Source organism: Triticum aestivum, chromosome 6B, assembly GCF_018294505.1.
Source record: "Triticum aestivum cultivar Chinese Spring chromosome 6B, IWGSC CS RefSeq v2.1, whole genome shotgun sequence".
NCBI lineage: Eukaryota > Viridiplantae > Streptophyta > Magnoliopsida > Poales > Poaceae > Triticum > Triticum aestivum.
This window is the reverse complement of record NC_057810.1, coordinates 679894399-679912554: the sequence shown is the minus strand read 5'-3', so window position 1 is coordinate 679912554 and position 18156 is coordinate 679894399. Positions and strand designations below refer to the sequence as shown.

At 44.2% G+C, this 18156-nt stretch overlaps 2 long non-coding RNA genes across 3 annotated transcripts; one reads left to right on the top strand and one right to left on the bottom strand.

The window, feature by feature from the left end:
* Positions 1 to 9873: 9873 nt before the first annotated feature.
* LOC123139182 (uncharacterized) lies at positions 9874 to 13222 on the top strand. 2 transcript variants are annotated; one of them, XR_006469478.1, is made up of 5 exons: positions 9874 to 10234; positions 10432 to 10493; positions 11404 to 11468; positions 12471 to 12721; positions 12986 to 13222. It is a non-coding gene; the product is annotated as an uncharacterized lncRNA (long non-coding RNA). The 2 variants fall into 2 exon arrangements; XR_006469477.1 differs by having other exon boundaries at positions 12464 to 12721; positions 12986 to 13221.
* Positions 13223 to 13345: 123 nt separating this feature from the next.
* LOC123139183 (uncharacterized) lies at positions 13346 to 17209 on the bottom strand. Its single transcript, XR_006469479.1, has 3 exons — positions 16303 to 17209; positions 15852 to 16083; positions 13346 to 14794 (listed from the first exon to the last, which is right to left on the bottom strand). It is a non-coding gene; the product is annotated as an uncharacterized lncRNA (long non-coding RNA).
* Between the last annotated feature and the right edge of the window lie 947 nt (positions 17210 to 18156).

Genomic DNA, 18156 nt, shown 5'->3' with positions numbered 1-18156 from the left:
TGTTGGTAAATCTGTTTTATTCAATGGTTATTGACAGTAGATTATCATTCCTATTTTAGGAAGGTCTATTCCTGCAATATCATTGTTACCTTTTATTGGCAAATCATTTGGTTCACATCCTAGAATCTTGTTGGATTTGTAACTTGGTCCACTGAACTTCTTTTGTACCATGTGAGTCATCATTGATGAAGTAGTAGTTTAAGGTCTGTTGGGTGTACCTAAATTACTCTAGTGATAGGAGTAGTAGTGGTGGCCATCTAGTTGGACTACTACTGCTAGGACTTGCTCCAGATTTTAGGATTTCTTTTCTTTTAGGATTTATTTTCTTCTAGGACTAGGTTTTTATTATTTTTCTGTTGTGATTGTTTTTTGAGCTCTTTCTTTTTCATTCCCTACTATCCTTATCCTAATTATCTTAAATTGTTATGATGTGTGTAACAGGATTATATCTTGGATTTGCTAGTGGACTTTGGGAGTTTCTTAGCCAGCTTGGTGACTCCATATTTTTCACTATTTCAGCAAGTCTTTTGTAAGCATTAAACTTTCAGCACTACATTTTTATCTTATGTGTATATCTGTTTGCTTCCAATTGCTATATATGTATTGTTGTTACTAAAAATGATGAAGGTCATGTCAATTGCTATACATATATATGTGTATGATGATCCTACTTTCCTACAGTAGTATAGCACTTGCAGTAGTATGGCACTTGCAGTAGTATGGCACTTGCAGTAGTGGTGCCTACGCAAGATACAGTTCAAATTTGAATTGTTTCAGAAATTGGTATGACCAAAGATGCTATTGTATATAAATGGGCTGCTGTAGAACTATTCTTCATCTTTACAGTGTTGTTGTATAGAAATATGCTGAATTTTCTGCTCTGATTGTTGCTCAAAGAAATTTAGCAAAAAAAGGGGGTCCTGGGAGACGCCGCTGCTGCTTGAGGCCCTTGAGAGGCCCTTCGTGTCGTGATGATTTTGCAGGTACCCCGAGAGGCCCTTGAGTTTGCCGGAATGTCGATTAACTTCCGTTCCGGCAAATTTGGGTACTCCATATGTCCTATTTTCAGCAAAGGTCATGCTGAAATTTTCCGTGAATTTTAGCATCACTTTGCTAAAAATTGGACATATGGGGTACTTGCTACTAATGCATGGGCCGGGGTATCTTAGTACTTAATTAAGTAGGATCAACTGCCCCTTTATTCTTGCTGCATTAAACCATAGGTGGCAATAGAGCCAAGTGATTAGGCCCAACTTAGAATTCTCCTCAGCATCGATAAACCCTAGATGATAAACCCAACATAGGTGGCAATAGAGCCAAGTGATTAGTGCCAAGTGATTAGGCCCAACCTAGGGTGCCTCGGCATCGATAAACCCTAAATGATGAAAACTAACTTAGCATTTAGGGTGCCTCGGCGTCGACAAACCCTAAATGATAAAAGCTTAGCTTTTAGGATGCCTCGGTGTCGACAAACCCTAAATGATGACACCATGATCTTGTTCCTTGACAATAACCAACTTTTTGACCAAACTGTTTTCCTATTTAGAGCGAAACATGGACAACAACGATGAGGCCGGCGGTTCTGGCGGCAAGCAATTCTGGGAACTGTCCCAGGAGATGGAGGAACAACCTCACCGCTATGAGGACGCCGCGGAAGACACCGATCCTGACTACACAACCCCTAGTGGCGTCGGGGATGACACCACTGATGGTGCCGCCGAGGATGCCACCACTGATGATGGCGGCGCACACACAGATGGCAGCCAACCGAAGAAGCAAAGGAAGGACCGGCGCCCGAATGCGCTCCGCACCCTCAAGGAGGAATTTACTCAAGTGGACTCCGACGGGCATCCAACGGAGCCCAAACATATAGTCAAGGGGTACTCGCTTCAGCTCGGGTGCATTCTCCGGAGCACCGTCTCGATCAACACCGAGAACCTTAGGCATAAGGACCGAGGGAATTTGCGCAACCTCCTCTTCACGAAGCTGCACGAACGATACAAGTTCCCCGCCGATTTTGAAAACACACGCCTCTCAGGGAATAAAGTGAACAGTGCCGCCCTCACGAGGATGAGCACGGCCCTGTCTACTTGGAGAAGCGCGGTGAAGAGAATGATTGATAAAGGTGATAGTTATGAGAAGATCAAGGCGAAATATCCTTCGATCAGCGAAGATGACTACAAGGAGTTCAAGATCAAGTGCGAGAGCAGCGCAACCTCCGAATCAAGTCAGTGGGGGAAAGAAATGCGGGAGTTGAACTTAGGGGAACACAAACTCGGTCCCGGCGGTTACAGAGTGGCGGAGCCTATATGGGACAAGGAGGACGCGGAGCGTGCCGAGCAAGGCCTACCGCCCCGCTTCGAGAAATACAGCGGTGACAAGCAGACCAGGAACTTTGTCAGGGCCCGGTACAAGGAGGACCCGATAACAAAGGAGCTTACCACGGATCCGAAGACCAGGGCGCTTGAGCTTGTTCTGGTAAGGAATACACCCCCGCGTAATTAGCTCCATATGGTTGCACTCTAATTAATCCCCAATATTTCTAAATGGTTCACGTTCCTTCCGCAGGAAACTGAAAGCAGTAGCGCGGGGTCGTCTCAGAGCTCCCCTTTCGACACCCCTTTAAATAGGGCGTTGAACGTAATGAAAAACAAGGATAAGCTCAGTAAGCCGACGTCAGCTGGTCGTGTGGCCGGCAAAGGCTTGTCCACAAAATGGTCGTCATACTATACCGCTGGTGGGCGGAAGGAGAAAAAGACCAGCTCGGAAAGCCAGACGCGCGAGGTTGAAGCACTCAAGGCACAAGTGGCGCGGATTCCGGAGCTTGTCCAAGAGCAAGTGGAACAACAACTGGGAACGAAGCTCAACGCCATGGTGCCTACGTTGATTCATGGGCTGACGACGTGGATTGCGGGCGGCCAACAGGGGCCTCCCCCGGTTCCCAGCTTCACGGCCAGCAACTCGCACAGCGCGCAGGCGGCGCCATTGGTGTCTCCGGCGGCGCCATTGGTGTCTCCGGCGGAGGCGGTATTCGTGTCTCCGGCGCCGGCACGGGCATTGGAGCTTAATGCACCCGGGTGTACGCCGGCCGGCACCTCGCCAGCAAGCGCCCCCTCCGTCAGTTGCACGCCCGCCGTTGGCGGTGCCTCGACATTAGCCGAGCTCGACGGCATCACGGTAACTAAGCCTCTCGGCCGATGACTTCATCTCCTTGCCTTTGACTGGGCATCCCTGACGCCCTACATGTTTTCGCAGGGCGCCGCCGACGTTCCTTGCACTCTTCTGCACTTCGTGGGTGGCGAGTTGGTCGATGTCGCCAAGGGCAGAATCGTTCAACCGGGCAACCCCATGTTCCACGGTAATCCGATGCCACCCACAGTGTATAGGGTTGAAGTGGTTTGGGTGCTGCCAGGCTGCGACGAGCTGTTACCTCCGATTCGACCCGCTGGGGCCGACGAAGAAGATGAGATGACCCTCAGCGCCTGCGTAAACTGGCCCCTGCTTTGGCCGAAGAGCCAGATTCGTTTGGGGGCGGGGGACACCACCCCACAGACAAGACCGCCAGTCGTGCCGGTGCCAAGCCATGGCAAGAACGCCGCAACGCTACCGGACCTGCCGGACATCCCTATGCCGGACATCCCTATGGCACAGGATCCGGACATCCCTATGGCACAGGATCCGGACGACGACGATAACCACGACGGTACATTTACCAAAGTCGATAAGTACTTTGCCAAACATGGGTACGCTGACGAGTTCTACGGGCCTCTTTCTCAAGAACCCAACCAAGACGACCGCGATCTAGCTGGTACGGCAGAGAAATCCAATTGCAACAGGCATCGTCTGGCGTTCAGTTCTTAGGAGACGCCTCCAGCTCCTGCCTTCACCGAGCCTCAGATAGCTGAGGTGCGAAATATTATCAACCCCAACACGCTCAAGAAGGCGGTCTGTGAGCAGAACTCGGTCTCATTACAGGAGATCAAGAAGAAGGGACGGAAAGGAAAGACTAACAAGGGCGCCGGTGCGAGCCAGCCGGCACCGACTTCGATCCGTGCTTAGGATGGGCCACCTTCACCTAAGGATATTTCGAGGAGGGTGCATGTGGCGGGTAGGGCGATGCTACCGCCAAATATGCTCAATGATGCAACCGGTGCTATGCGGAGTCTGCACGACAGTGTTCTTTCTTTGGAGAAGCGGCGTCTCAGAGAGAATGATGTGGCATACCCGGTTTTCGTGGCCAAGGTGCCAGAGGGCAAGGGCTTTGTGGATGGTGACATCGGGGGTACGATCGTCCTGCGGTTTGATGACATTTTTGCTATGTTTAACCTTCATCCGCTGCACTACACCTTCGTTCGGCTGTTTTCGCTGAGTATGGAGATGCGGATCATTAGAGACAAGACCCCGGACATCGTGATAGTCGACCCCTTCTACATGCGTGCCAAGCACTTGAGCAGCGCTGGGGACCGCCAAGTTGCGAGTTCACACCTCGAAGGCGTCATTCTGGCAAACCCAGATAAGGATAACTTCCTTGTGGCTTACTTTCCCGAGTAAGTCATCCCTTAACCGCCCCGTAACATATGATTTCTTAGATTTCGATCGTTCTTTTTTTTCTAACATTCCGTGTTCTGTGCAGTGACACACATTGCACACTCATCCTCTTAAGCCCGAAATATTCCATGGCCACGTATTTCGACCCGAACCGTAACTCCAAGATAGACTACACAAATGTCAAGAAAGTTCTTGATGATGTTCTCCCCGGCTACGCCAAATCTGGAGGCACCTTCACCAGGGCAGTTCGTAAGTACGGCAAGCACACCTTCTCACACAATACGAAGTTCTGCTGCGTCAAGCAGCCGCCTGGCGGTCAGAAGGATGCCTACTACGCCCTCCATCACATGCGGGCGATCGTAAGGGACCATCATCACCTTCTGCTACCAGATAATCTCAAAGATTGGGCCGCGAGGTTGTCGGCAATCCAGGACGCGGACCTCAGACAAGAATTCTTTCGCATCCAGTCGGAGTTTGCGGACATCATCCATCAAGATGTCCTTCATACCTCGGGGCAGTTCTTCCTCAGATATCAACCGTCCAACAGTGAGATAGATGGAACGCTACAAATGCAGGGTGACAACGACCGCGATTTCATGACCATCACGACAGACGACGGCTTCATCCACGCTCCTGTCCGATGAGTCGAGTCGAAAGTAGTGATGTGTAGTTCTGAAACATTGATTGGCTCATGTTGTAATTAAACTTTAATGAATTCGTATGTCTCTTTGGTTTGGACAGTCATTCAACTTAGATGTAATCGATGCTATTTATTAGTAGGATCATGAATCGTGCTATTAATGTCTTGCTTTTCTCTTCCGATCCTTTTGTTGCATACTTACATATTGCTTATGTATTGTCTGTTGTTTGGCTTGTGCATAGAGATGCCGTCGTATGTCGTGTACAAGGGTAAGGTTCCCGAGTCTACGACGACTGGGAGGAGTGTCGGAGACAGGTTCACCGTTTCAGCGGTAACAGTTACAAAGGGTACACCACTAGGGCGGAGGCCGAATCTAGATACGCCCGCTATCTAGCGGGAGAGAGGAGGGAGCGTTGGAGGAACCGGGTGAAGACCAGTTTGATCGCGATGATGCTCATCGTGATGACCGCACCTCTCTTCTATGTGATGGTAGTTTAGATGATCGATATCGACTTGTAATGTGAAGACAAACTCGATACTCGCGGTCTTGAGACTTGTAATGTTTTATCTTTGTTCGGTCTTTTGAATTCGGAGACTAATATGATGAGTTGTATTCGGAGACTAATCTTCTATTGTATTCGATGAATCTGCTGTTGCTGTGTGCTGCTGTCTATATTTTGTCCAATAATATATTGTGTAACCTGTGCAAAAATCAAAAAAGTAAAAAAAAACCAAATATTCATACTAATGGCGCATCACCCCCAGGTGTGCCATTAGTATGCCAAAGGATACTAATGGCTCATCACCACAGAGTGTGCCATTAGTATGACAAAGTACATGGTTACGTATGGCCCCCCGGGAGGCATACTAATGGCGCATGGTGTTACATACTAATGGCGCACTGCTTGGTGCGCCATTAGTATACCAGATACTAATGCCGCACCAGTGGTGCACCATTAGTAAAAAATACTAGTGGCGTGGTACTAATGGCGCACCGGTAGTGCGTCATTAGTAGGCAAAACCGGTGCGCCATTAGTAGGTCTTTTCCTAGTAGTGTATGGACATTTGGGTCCTTGTTGATACGCTTCCTATTATACCGCTATGTGAGTTTCTCAAACATAGTTATTAACTAATTTATATTGTTTATTTCAAAATAGTTGACAACTTATTTCCATTGACAGCTTATTTTGATTCTTCAAAGACTGTGCGGAAGATGGTAGACAAAACCCACTACACCGATGGCCCCGAATTAACTTATAAGGAGAAAAATCATCTGATCGCATTTTGTACTCTTCTTGAGTATTACAATAACTATTATCGAACTCCTCCAAATTATGGTGAATACGTGCCACTAGTGCATGTGTTGAACCACGGTAACTTCTCTGGAGATACCCTGGTAAGATTTTTTACTATTACGACATCTGTGCATCTTTTGCATACTTCTAAAACTAGTATATCATTGCTAACTACGAAGTTATTACTATATTTTTCAACAGAAACTCCCGATGGATTGTATGCCTCATCTGATGTATCTGAATGGTCGCCTTACAGTTCTGAACATACTGCCAGGTAAATCTAGGGAGCTCACCTGTGCATATCGGATTTCTAAAACCGGTGAACACATGTTCATCAAAGAATAGAAGATATGTATGAACATTCGCAAGGAGGTTCTTGGAAGTAACATTCAGTGAAAGGCAAGAATTGGAGACAGGTTAATCTCCATTCTCCATAATGGAGAGTCAGGGGCTATCTTGTTTTTTTCTATTTTACCTTAGAAAATGTAGTAGGTCTTAATTGAATGTAGTAGTTCCTATGAGGTACAATATGTTTATTATGTGGTAATGTGTTAGAGTTGATAATGAGGAGTACTTGTGATTACGACTAGTGACCAATTTGCTAAGTTGATCTTGAGGAGGTGTTATATGACGATGATGTATTATGATGATAAGTTGTTAATGGTATGATGGTGATGATGATATTATTATATCATTGGGTGAAAGAACCGCGGATTAGTTTCAAGTGGATGGACATCCACTTGAAACTAGTCCACGGTTCTTTCACCCCGTGATGTAATAACTCATTATGATGTAAAAATAATCTCTAAATTCATGTTGTATGAAAACTTGTGTAAAGGTGTATGAATATAACATGAAATAAAAAAGAAATAAAATACTAAATAATAGTAGTAGCGCGGGCAAGGAGAAGCGCTACTACTAATTACCAGTAGCGCTCTTCTGGAGAAGCGCTACTACTAAGTCAATTTAGCAGTAGCGTGGGTCTAGGCACGCTATTGCTAAGCTTTAGCTGTAGCGTCTTATCAGTAGCGCTCCTGCCCGCGCTACTGATAGGCCTAAAACCCGCGCTGCTGCTAGGCTTTTCCCTAGTAGTGGCAGGCTATCAATTTTGTATATACTCCCTACGTCCGGAAATACTCGTCGGAGAAGTGGATACAAATGGATGTATTTAGAACTAAAATATATCTAGATACATCCATTCTACGGACAAGTATTTGCGAACGGAGGGAGTAGAAAATAAAAAGAGTGAATTCCATTTTTTACTTTGTAGTTGTACATTTGTGACACATATTACCCTATTTAGCGGAACTTTTATCGAAATGTCAGATTTTGGAGACTTTTAACACGGTTTTACCCCAGTTTTACGTTTTGTTTGTTTATGGTCGATAGCATCGGCATGTTGCGTCATTAATTTATAAAAAAAAATGTAAGGATCGGAGGGCATCATTGGCGATCTTGTCCAAGCTTCTCTTGTCTATCTGTTCCACTCCTTGTGGCCGTCCACATGTTTTTGGATACAGGGCGTCACCTCACACCTTACCTGATGGACACGCATCAAAAAACAAGGGTCCAAAGATTTCAAAAGGGGTATTCTAGACGAATTTTCACTCGAAGGGGTAATTAGTGTCACAAATGTATAAATATGGGGTAAAAAGTGGAATTCACTCAAATAAAAAGGGCAATAGATAAGCGAAAATGAACCGTCTTCTCTTTATTTTCTTACTAGAGGTGTGTTCAATTTATTAGAGAACAGAAATATATATCTACCTAGGTTCCTGTATCAATTCACATCTTTGCTGGCATTTCTCCTCAATGATGCCCAAATAATAATGCATTAGGTTAAAAATAGCAAAGTACATTTTAGTACTCAATGATATCACGCGCATAATAGCACATATAGGCTTGTCCACCGAACACAATCAATCCGTAAGCACATATAGGCATCACTGCGTCCCATGATGCTGCAGCAGCGAGGGCCCTCGGCTTATGGTTACCGGTCAATTTGGTAGCCAGTCATAGTGGGTTGATGATAGTGTTACGGTTCAGAGCTCATGCCGGCCGGGATGGGTGCTATCCAGATCCATCGATTCGTTCCAGCCGGTTTCTCCAAACCACGTACGTACCGCTGTCTGCTCCGCGTAGCCGGAGCTATCAGGTCGTCGTTCTCCGAGACCGACCAGGATGTGATTGTGATAATCTAAGACTATATCTACTACTCTCTCCGTCTCATAATAATAGAGCGTTTTTGACACTACACTGCTGTCACTCTTACTCTTCTGATCTCCTGAATGTTCTTTGTGCTAGGTCCAAGATAGGTACCATGCACATGCTTTACCGTAGAACTATTACTAGCCATACCCGCGCGGCCGCCATGCAGATACACTATGTCTTTATGTGTTATTTGTTATTTCGTGTGAAAAATTAGGCCTAATAATACATTTATGAGCATAAGTTTGTAGTCACAAAAAAGCAAGTCATACACATAAGCAATTTGAAAAGTGTACATTTATTATCGCCATGAGTGGTACATCTTGCAAGATGGAAACTACACATTGCCGCGTCCGTCCATGTGCCACGGCCAAATGTGCACCGTATGTAGTCATTTGTTGAAATCTCTAAAAAGACAAATATTTAGGAGGGGGGAGGGTAGATTCTTCTTGTTTTATTGTTTTGTACTTAATGATATGCATGTTGCTAATGTAAGTCTTGCGATAAAATGTGATTTATCTGTTTGTTTTCTTTGTTTTCATTTTTTATAGAAAGTATGTAGATGTACTAATAATTGGTTTGGAAACACGTTATTTATAGCTTACACACAAGACTACTTACATGGATACAGGGGCGGACGCACGTTATGCTACCCGGTGTCACAGGACACCGGTTGCAATCTGTGCTTACCTTTGTATAGTGGTGAGATATTGTACTGGGACATCGGTAGAATTTTGAGCTGGACACCGGGAGGCAGGCAGGGCCCATCAGCCGATTGGAATAGCTTCCCCCAAAACTACAGGCACTCATCACGGCCCACCACCAAGACGCTAAATAAAAAAGCAATCGATTCGATTGGATCGATCATGTACGGGCACTACAACAAAATAGTCGCGTAAGGTCGCTTTTTCTGCTACGTTTTTTAATTCGCCTCTACACTCATGAACACTAGGAAGCTAAAGTCGCTTTTTAAGACGTTTCCAAGGCGCTGCAAAAACTGGGTATTTTTTAAATACTTATTTATTTTTTTAATAAGTTAGAGACGTTTTTTGAGACGTTTCATACGTGGATTTATGTTTGGACTAAAACTTTGGCGGTACCAAATTCGTTTGCTTTACCGCTTGTTTTTAGGGATGCCTGCGTTTGTTTTTTTCTCGCTGACATATAATCCAGGGTGTTTTCCCACGCCCCCATCTTTTCCGCCTTCGAATCCTTTTCTTCAACCTCCCACCAAATATCCAATCTGCGGCGGCGGCGCCAAGCTTATCCCATCCGTCGCCCGGCCACTCCCACATCCTATGCAGCAGCAGCCTCGCCCCGAGCGATGCCCTCCACCGGCTGCTTCTTCTCTCCTCAATCGGCGACCTCAGCAGTCAGATCCCGGCCGGCATCCGTTGTCCTCCCCATCACCGCTCCGCCCTCTACAGACGTCGTCCTTGCCGTCGCCAAGCTGGATCCACGCCGACGTCAACTTCCAGCCAAAACTCCTCCACGCTCCCTCCAATCCCATCCCGTCCACAAGTTATACCATTAAATCAACAAGGTACATCATTCATTTATGCATTCACGCCTTTTATATCCAGATTAGTTGTCAACAAAATCTCACAGTTAGGACAAACCACCATCAACCAGAGAACTCATGCATCAGATCTGATGGAGCAATCCGATTGGTGGTGCGTCCTGCAACTTGTGTACATATTTTTTGTTCTTCATCTCACTTTAACTAACGAATTTCGCCAGATCATTCTTTTGGGAGGAAAGGAGCGAATACATTAATCTGGTTTTCTGGACACTTCAAGCAGGTGCTCCCTCGAATACCATTACGCTAGTATGATAAAATGACTTGCCATTACTAGATTGCGTTTACTTGTTGTAAGAACCCCTAAAAAATGTACTCCCTCCGTCCCAAAAAACTTGTCGCATTGTATGTTTTGCAAAAAAAAAACCCTCAAAGGACTGAACCAGCCGTCACAACAAGATTGTAAGCTCGGGTACTTGTTTCAAGAGAATTCCACTATAATCTGCAATCACAACATGATTCCTACCTTTCATTTTTAATGATGTATAATTTTAGCTTTCACAACCTAGTATCACTTGGTTTGCCCTACTACTTATGAAGCAAAATAACATAACTACGTGGTCTGCACTTTATGAGTTCTGGCTTGACATGTCTTTGTGTGGCAGAGAAGCCGTAGTTCTTGGTCCACCACCAATGAACTATACATATTGTTTTCATGGAATTTTTTTTACTTTAGCTCTGTAGATGCTCAGTATGTTTCACAACTATACCATTCTGGGAAGATTTTGCATCTTAATTAGGCCTAAGTAAGATCAGAGTATCAGACCAAGCCAAGTATGTATTGAAAAAGATTCAAACTAGATGCAGTTTCACACTTAGTTTGATCACATACGCCTGCTAAGCTAATTGTCATTTGCCTACCATCTGATACAGCCTGGTAAGTTAACCTAGAGTCCTAGACATGGGGGTGATGCAGGTTAGCCTGGTAAGTTAACCAAGACATGGCTTAGGTACATTCTTGAGGCATCACAGGCATGCTGTGGCAACCATGATAATTTGATGTACACATTCACCGTCCATTTTTAGTAAATTGCAAGTGGATTATCCCCTATTGTTTCCTGCTTATAAAAGTGAGTGTGCTGAACACATCATCATGAAAGGTGCTTCATATGTACTTGTTTATCACTTTTCAGTTTGGTCCTTGTTTCAGCTAGCAAAAACATGGATGGTACCATATTAACGATGGAATGTTCTAGTGGTAAGTGCAACATTTAACATATTCTACATTTACATATCTTGTGATTTATGTCACCCAGATCCTATTTTCACGGATGCTTGGCAAGAATTTGCGTGTTGCATGATCATAAGAACATGGCTCAGGCCGGTATGCAGTTTCCTCTTTCTTTGATATACATAACTGCCACATTAACCGAGATATCATATGTACGGTAGATGTGGATGTAGCTGGTATGTAGGTGTTAGTTACCACTCTGCCGTTCCTAATTACATGTATATATTTGGTCCACCAGAATAAATAAGAGGCCGTTTTCTCACACATGAAAATTAGTGTTCCCAGTGAATATGCAATGAGTCCCAACTAGGCTAACATCTGTCTGGAAGAGCACTATGTTGCCAATATGTATACCATCTACCAAGAAATGTCCTAACTTCTAACTATCCTCGTTCCTCGCATACTTTAGAACATCAGAAAATTGCCAATAATTAAACTATGATATATTTACTTCTTTGAGTTGTCTGCCAAAATCGAATGAAATTGCATATGTATTGGTCTTGAGTTTTATTTCAAATGAGTTTCCTATTTATTATCTCATAGACATTCGTGAGGTATTTCCACAATATAAATCATGATATGAATTCTTTTATTACTTTCTAATTTGTTTCATTTCGTGGCAAGGTTGTCTACAGTAGTTCTCCATTTTATTAGGAATCGGAGATGATCAAATAGCTTTCCGTAGATTTCTGAAAAGATTATCCCCGGTGCCATTTCTCGCTAATTCATTCACTACCTGCAATACAATATGTTTTTAATGAGTAAATTGCAATACATTCCTGTGGTGCTTGTTAGAAATTGTACATAGATTCTAATTATTAATCTGAATAAACACAAGCATCAGATCTATTGCGCATGTTTCATTTGCTTCTACTACCATACCCATGACGGTGTTGGATTGCATTCTGATGTTTAGAGACTGACCTCACATATGAATTGTCTTACTTATATTAATTATGCAGTATGCAGGGCAAGATGGAAAGGTGTGACAGATTTTAGCGAAATTTTGAGTTTAAATCTTGTCGAAATTAGGCACGTAAATATAATTGCATAGGCCAATGAAAATTGGTATTGCCAGTGAAGGGTCCGCTGCAATTCTTATTCAACATCTCAGCTGTCCAGCAAAGAAATCAAGATTTGGACCAATTGCATATTCCGACATGGGACAACTAATGAATTGTTTCTTGCCGAAACATGGGCAACCAATCACATATTTGGAGGTAAAAAGTTCATAACACCATAACTTGAATCACTATGTTCATTTGACATCCTTTCAATCAATTCTGTACTTGTTAAAATCTAGCTACCATAATCATTCAAGAGAGCTTACATGTGACAGCATCCTAATGAGTATTAGGGAAAAAAGGAGAGTATTAGAGGAAAAAATATTTCAATGGTCATAAGAGGTCTTTAACTAAAATTATAGTAGATGTCTACTAGTTGTTTCATCTTTGGTATCCTTCAACTAACGTTGTGCTTTACAGGTCAAAAGAGCTATGGGAAGCTATTTTTTTTCAAGCAACTTAGCAGAATAAGTGAGGACGCAGAGGAGAAATGAGCAGAAGAAGGATGCACAAATAAATCAGTTCCTGCCTGCAGCTTATGGAAAGACTCCAGCTACTTAGCGAATAGGATATTTTTCTTGATATGTGTGCAACTTTTTGTCCACGGATGTGTAGTTCAGTTCTGAAATGTTAACCCCACAAGATATAAATATAAAAGTATTGGTTTGCTGCTTTCAACTGTGTGATGTTATGTTTTTCTTGTGCTGTTGAATGTTGATCGTGAGAACATCGTGCTTACATATGAAATGGAGGATGTAGATTCTAGCGTCGCCTTCGTGCGACCATGTGTGTGTGCATTAACAAGACTCGAATTACATTTTTCAATCAAATTTGAAATGCAAATGGGAGTACAAAAATGACATTTTCTGCATCTAGACACGTTTATAACATCCCTACAGAACGTCTCGATATTAGTAGAGACGTGGTGTAAGGTGTGTCTACTAAGACGTCTCTACTAACATAGACATGAATTGAACGTCCCTATAAAGCGTCTCATTTCCTATAGACACGCTTTGCAAACGTCTCAATGTCACTTGACACGGTTCGTGAGGAGACGCTCCAAGGACGCTTTACAAAAGTGGCTCTACATTCCATTTGAGATGAAATAACGTGTCTCTAGCTTACAAATCTGACGTCTCTACATGCATATTTTGTTGTAGTGGGTACCTACGTGCGTATGTTCGGCTGTTCCTTTTCCCCTCCATAGCGATACGGTGTGATGGCATCCGCCGCCGGTTCTAGTGCTCCGGAAGCCAGATCCTGCCGCCGGCAGCCTGTTGTGGCCCTCACCCTTTGCAGACAAGAAATAATAGAAGGAAATAGGTACGGTCGTCGATCTCGCTCAAGTACGTGTACTTATCTTTAGTTTTGTCTAATTTTTTTATGTCTATAAATTGTATGGTTAGGGTTTCAAGATTAAATATATTATAATTGGGAATTGGATTACTACGATTTCATAATTTTCCCTACTAATTCACATCAATTTGGAATTTGTTGACTGCGCCCAATGACAATTTAAGATAAAATGTAGTAAGTTTAACCTCGTAACTGTATGCTTTTATCAATATGATTTATTTCTTGTTTCTATTCATGCATCTGTAAACACAAATGATGTAACATGTTTCTATTGACTTATGCAGACGTCGCTGATCATATTTGTTTTGTCGTTTCGTGTTATTAAACTCTATATATTATTCAACTTTACATAATCAACTAGTTTTTCAAGTGAAATGGTTTATTTTGATAAGAATTCTTACAGTTGAATATTTTAAAATTGTTGAGTGTATTACTTTTATGTATATTATTGCTTCTTATCCATCTACGTATAGTGTACATGTGGACACCGGGACATTTTTGTTCTGGGTCCGTCCCTGCATGGATAGATTATGCAAAACAGAAAATACACGGAGTAAAAGAGACCTACGGTCGCCGTCTTGGTGTTGCAATCCAGCGAGCTGCTGGCCGACGCGCAAACGTTGAGGTTGCCTAGGTTGTTGTGCACCATCATGTTGCCGGAGATGGCAGGCATCATCTGTGCCCTTGACCTTCTAGTTGTCCTGCACCCTGGACCTTCTGGTCATCTTGGATCATTTTATCGAGCTCTATGGCCATGCCAGTATACTCGACAGCAGGCGACGCCGCCGCCTTCGTCGCACTGTTCATCACCTTGGTTGGCTTGCTCTTGTCATCCGACCGCCGTGGCGCCTGGCCTGCTGCCGCACCGTTGATCTGCGAATGTAAAGGGATGACCTTTGAGCGGGGCACGAAGGGGAAATTCTCGTATGCACCAGCCTTCTGTTGCACCGGCTTCGTTAGCTTGGATGCGCACGACCAATAACTGATGCGCGAATTCCAAAAAGGTCGACATACACGACGGGCATCCCCAGAATGGAAATCATTACGAACCATAATCCTATACTAGACCATATAGACGCGCGTTGCCGCGCCCGTTCATATTTTATGCAATAGTAGAGATGCTTTAGAAAATATATATGCTAGTTTCGAACACTTTTCCATGCTATGTTAGGAAAATGGTAAGAGTGACGGTCTTTACCCTTAATTTGATGATTATATTGTGTAATGATTTTTTCCTGTCCACGCTATGTTAGAAAAATTATATATGTGTTCATTTTTGGTTTTTAGGCTTGGGACAATTATTTTTACATATTTTAGACATTAGTTATCGTAGAAACAAAACAATAGATAAATCTTATGGTCCCTCACAACCGGCCTTAATTGTTCGAACATGCATCTGGATGGGCTTGGAACAGACTATACTGCACTATATATTGTAAGATACTGTGAACACAATCGCTGCCTCCTCTTAGGTTTATTCTGTAAAAACATATAAAACCATGCTACACTTAATTTAATTTAAGATGAATGCAAAATATTGTAATTTATTTACTGTCCAAACTGCAATTATTAGTTTAACGGGCGGTGGTAAGTTAATGATTCAGTTACAATTAGTTTTTTTATAATTAGTACTCCCTCTGTAAACTAATATAAGAGCATTTAGATCACTAAAGTAGTAACCTAAACGCTTTTATATTAGTTTACGGAGGGAGTACAAAACTGGGCGTTCATTTGCTCTTTATAATGACCTCTTTGGTGCCATATTTGATGTAAGTTCCGTGTGGGTCATCGTGAGATGAAGCAAGAAGGATCCATGGCTGGGGGTAATAGATTTGACATGATTATCATCGAAAAAATAAATATTTGGTATAATTAAATTATTTCAAATTGTGTTACTGATTCTCCTTTCTAAATTTTGTGTACGCATTACCTGGAATACACAGATAATTTGGGGATTGCTGACATCTCTTGGAAGATAACTTGGAGCGTGCTATTGGATAACAAATCTTTAGACAGAACAATAAAGGTAGCGAGGATTGGATCAGGTGCTCCTCCTTCGCACCATGAAGCTGTTGACGCTGCCACCGCGTACAACTACTGCTCATCACCCACCGCCACAGTCGACATTGCTCTGCCGCCCGTCGTCTCTGCCATCATGATCCCTAAGACAATGGCACAAAAAAGCAACATAGATTAGCACCTATGCAGTCGAAGGAAACTGGGTGAATGAATGATGCCATCAATTGACACTACCGACGCATATCCTAATGGATCAGTAGCAAAATCAGGAATCTCAACACTAAAGTAAGGAAGAGACCCGCCATGGGGCCCTGCGGAGGAAGGGTGGAGTGTGAGCGGAGGGCACCGACGCTGAAGTATACCTGCTGTAGAAGCTCGCCGTCAGGACGGAGGACAGCGGCGGCGCAGCGTCGAGGAACAGAGAAGCAGCCTTTTTTTAAAACTGAACGAAGAAGAGGAGCAGCTCGTGGATAGTGATAGCGCTGCCGACGGAAAACCTGGGCGACGCGCTCCTGTGTTGGTCTGGACCTGGGCCTTCTATCTTAGGCCCGGTTACGGACGGAGACCGTAGCTCAATCCCCGGAGCAGCGGCCCGCGAGACTGTGTTGCGGGACGACCGAACTAATTCTGCGCTGGGTAGAGACAGGAAGATCTGTCCGTCCGTAAATATGATCGATGGCTGACGACCTCTAATCGAGCAGCTCGTGGATAGGGATAGCGCTGCCGACGGAAAACCTGGGCGACGCGCTTCTGTGTTGGTCTGGACCTGGGCCTTCTATCTTAGGCCCGGGACCGTAGCTCAATCCCCGGAGCAGCGGCCCGCGAGACTGTGTTGCGGGATGACCGAACTAATTCTGCGCTGGGTAGAGACAGGAAGATCTGTCCGTCCGTAAATATGATCGATGGCTGACGACCTCTAATCGCTGAGAGGGCTCATAGGTAGCTTCATTATACTGTTTCTCAATACCTAAGTGATTCATTTCCACTATAGAATTTATCTCAACATGCAGGGCATCCATGTCAGCGCAGGTGCCCGTCAGTGGTTCTTTTCCAACGTCGTCGTTTTCTGCTGCTTTCGCCCGCACGATGTAGGGAGTCGAGCCGCTGCCTTCCCTGACCAATTTTTCCACACCGGTTATGAATCCTGTGTTGGAAATCCGCCTTCAGGATCGATCACATAAAATTGCACGAATACACGCGCATACAAAATTGATAGCCAAGGGTACGTCTCGTACTCTCTAAATTCCTCTTTATTTCTTTTTCTGGTTTTCTCTCGGTCTCACAATGTTACAAAACTCAACGCAGGGCCGTGCATATATATAGCATAAGCAGCCCACCTAAACCAAAGCTCGTAAACCTACACGGACATGGCTTTGAAACCAAACCGGACTTAACCTAAAACCTACACGTACCAATCCTAGTAGTACTACTAGGACTAGGACACGCCTGACTCTTCCTTAACTAATCACCGGCTTGATCACAAGCCTAACATGACTCCAACTCCAACTTCTATACGTAAAATACCTAGTACTTCTACTTGGATACACGGCTAGTTACTACTGCTAGCCGGACTCTTTGCTTAACATGACCACTTTGCAAACTAAACTTTAAACTTGTTTGGATTAACCTAACATCCTGACCCAATTATCTCCCCAATTGACTCCCACACCCCATCTCTCAATTAACACCCCCTCCTCTCTCCCGCCCATTGATTTCCATAACTGATCCTATTCACCCTCTCTGCATAAATGCTGGAGTAAAAACTGGAGCGACTCTCCGCTTTAAGCTTCCATCGGCATTATAAGTGTTTCCCTTTAAGTTTCCATCGACAACACATCTTCTGCCGGTAAATCTCGAGGAGGAGGGGGAGTGTGTAGGCTTCTAGAACCAATCGGTCGTCGATGGGAGACGCCCGCCTCTGTCACGCAGCCACCGCGCGCGGCGTCGCTCTCCTTCTGACCGTTCTCCTACCTGACCGAGTTCGACAACTGTCTCGTTGTCACCGTTCTTGGTTCCCCATGGCCAGTCAAGAATATCTTGATCACACGGTATGCCTCACCCACCCTACCTTGACATCTGCTGCCGGCTAGACTTGATACTGTGTGCGTAGATTGATCCTATCCCCTAGGGCCATCTACACAAACTGACGCTGCTGCAAGTCCCCACGAGACCTAAGTGGTTAACTCCTGAAGCAATGAATAAGAGTAGATACTGCC